Below are 3073 nucleotides of genomic sequence, written 5' to 3'. Positions count from 1 at the left end.
AGCTTCTGTGACACCACAGGAAGGAGGGAGGGAGAGGGAGAGTGAGAAAGAAACAGTCAGAGGGAGAGAGTGTGTGCGCGAGAGAGGGAACAGCAGTCCAACCAGATCAGATTGCAAAAGATTGATAGAGAGAGCTGTTCTGTTAATAAGTAGTTTTATGGAAAATATGACAGGCAGACTAATTACAAATAAAAATTAGGGATGAACACCAGTTGAAGACAATGCCTCTGAAGATGGAGATACAAAAACCTGAATTTTCACTTGGATAGTTCTCGTTTTGCACCTGTTCTGCAAGTCCAGCGCTGACTAACGGCGGCTTGGGCCAAGGTTTCTGGTGCGATTCAGCCTCGTCAGAGCACCGCTTCACCTGCCCTCGCAAAAGCACCTGAAAACGACAGAGAGAGAAAGAGAGAGAGAAATCAAAGAAGGATGAAGAAATTCAAAAGAAGCCTTATCCTTTTGCTGAAGACGAAGGAGTGGTTTTCTTCAGTATTAGATTAGCAACAAAGAAGGAGGAGTTGTAGTGGCAGATGGAGAGAATGCTTCAGTTTGGTTAACAGGGATACTGGGAGAGAAGATACCATCTTTTAGTTCTGCAACCTGGTGTAGGACAAGTAATCGTAAAGGTAAGATATGGAGAGAAAACTTTAACCTGAACTTGGGGCCTGAATCTATTGTCGTTCTGTGTCAAATATCATTGCTCTGTGGCAGTGGAAACGGCAATTTCTACTTTTAAGAATTCCCAACAGAACCAACCAGTCATTCTGCTGCAATTCAATCAGAATAATCTGAAATAGCTGTTAAAAATCCTTGAATTAGACTAAACCAAAGTCATGTGCATCTTTTCAAGCAAGGACATGTCCCCACGAACCCAGAACTCTCAATATGAGCAATGCCACGCAATGATACCTGACCTGATAAGTGTAAGCACCACAAATTGAACTAGCAGTTTAATTGTGTCGTGTAAAATCCACAGAGCAGGTACTGTGTTATAGAGTATAGCTTAAATTAAGCACAAATTAACATAACTATAGTATTATAGTTTGTGTGGATTTTTCCACCAGAAACCTTTCATGCATGCAGGGTTAATTAATTTAATTATGGCATCAGATTCTGGCCTTCCCTGCTGATATCACAGCAGGATATCGACAAGCTTCCAATTCGCACAGGGTTAAAACAAAAGTGATAAAAATAAGCTGGCATTTTCTTTGATCCAAAACACCTATTATTATTCAGTACAATAGGAATGCAGAGCGAGAAAGCATTAAAATGAGGAATAAACATGGTTTAATCACGCACAGCAGAAACTCCGATTTACCAGTTTAGTCTACACACCAAACTGGTAAGTGTGTTAACTTTGCGAGTTTCTGATCTAGGTTATTATAAATCATGCTTATATGCTAGTTATTATAGCTGTGCATATTTATAAAAATGGGACAAATTAAACAGGCAATTTTAGCTTTTCACTTTCAAATATGGTTTGCATCTGGTAGCATAATTAATGGCATAAATTAAATGAATTTGTTTGTTGTTTCAAAACACAAGAGGTTGTCAATCAACCGAAGCATAAATCCAGTCAACGTAAATAAATAATCTGCCTGCTTTACATTTAAATAACTCAATATTGTGGGAGTTGAGGACAGCAAGTATCAAGGGACCAGTGGGCTGTTTCAGGTGGTGCACTTTTCTGCCTGTGTATAAAGAAATCACTGATGTGCAGGTACAAAGGAGACACAGGATGAAGAGAATGAACATTATGCAATCCTGCCCGAGAGTTCAATGACCTCATCTCGCTTTTTATCTCAGCTTAGTTCAGTTTGACATAATGTACGAATAGTTTTGTATTAAAACTATTCGTAGAGTTTTTTACCGTAGACGTCACTTCATATTTGAAATTGCAGAGTCTGGGTTTAATATGGATGATTCAGCTTGTGAAAGTGGGCACAAACAATTAAAATAAATTGCACAAGTAAAGATCAAAAAAGCCCAGAGTGAAGCTCACATGTGGGAACGATCAATCAGTGGAAACCAGGTGTTTGAACAGTGGAATAGCTACAGGTGCAGCTGTAAAAAACCACTAATGTTGTTCTACTTAATAAAGCAGCTGTTCTAACAATGTGTGAAGGCGACTCAGTAATTTATGTTACGTTGATCAGTCTTATAGTACAATTCAATGCACCGAGCAACTAAGATGGTTTTTCAGCACGGAGGATGACTTACATACAGAGTCCAGCCTCCGGTGTTGGTAACTGTTTATAGTTTTACTATTTCTGTCTAGCGGTTAGTCACTGGTGCACCTGAAAACTCCCAAAAAATACAAAATAAGATGTAAAGTTGTTTGCATAACATATTTCAGACAGCATCTCTCCATGTCGAGGTGGTGTCACTTTCTATAGTAAAATACTTGCGGGTCACTTGAGACGAGACGGTTCCACATGGTGAGCTATAGGAAAATACAATGACACCTGAGCCTCGGCTCTTCCTTTACAATGGCCTTGGGAGGTGGGCTGGGATCATAGTTCCTCAGCAGCTCAGTTTTCTGCGAGCTTGTCTTGAGATGAGGTGCCCTCTCCAAGTCCACTTCATTGTTGCCGCCCAATCCCTTCTTTTATTTTGCACATCCAATTATTCATTCTATTCATCCTAATCAGCAGGCGAGCTTATTATCTCCCCCAGTCGCTCCTCTCAACTCCCTAAGAACAGACACGATGGGCGAGGTCACAAAAAGGTTACACAAGAATTTTATTGAATTTGGTGCAAATCACTTTCTGTGCCCTGCCTTTTAAAGGAAAGATGTGTGTTCTTTGGTCAAAGATGTTTTTCAGACTTGAAGTGCTTTAAACACAGAACAAAACAATATGCAAAAAAAATCCACTGCTAATAGCCTTCCTCTGAGATAACGTCACGCTGCATGTTGCGTAAGATTTACATTTTAATGCTGGCTTGATATAGGAATTAACAAATAATAATAACAACGGTGCAATAAAGATGATCCCAATTAAACAAGCAATATGTAGAACCTGTTGCAACTTCCAGACTGACTGACATGATCCTCAGCTAATGCAATATATAT

General features: G+C 39.5%; 1 protein-coding gene across 1 annotated transcript in view; it reads left to right on the top strand.

Annotated features, from left to right (window-relative positions):
• The first annotated feature begins 378 nt into the window (after positions 1-378).
• Positions 379-3073, top strand: part of kcnj12a (potassium inwardly rectifying channel subfamily J member 12a) — a 10055-nt gene continuing 7360 nt past the window's right edge. Inside the window, exon 1 of the mRNA XM_005939560.3 lies at positions 379-626. The gene's annotated coding sequence lies outside the window, so the exon portion shown is untranslated. The remainder of the gene's footprint in view (positions 627-3073) is intronic.

This window comes from Haplochromis burtoni, unplaced genomic scaffold, assembly GCF_018398535.1.
Source record: "Haplochromis burtoni strain Fernald_Lab_line unplaced genomic scaffold, NCSU_Asbu1 Contig_268, whole genome shotgun sequence".
NCBI lineage: Eukaryota > Metazoa > Chordata > Actinopteri > Cichliformes > Cichlidae > Haplochromis > Haplochromis burtoni.
This window is presented reverse-complemented; position numbering and strand designations above follow the sequence as displayed.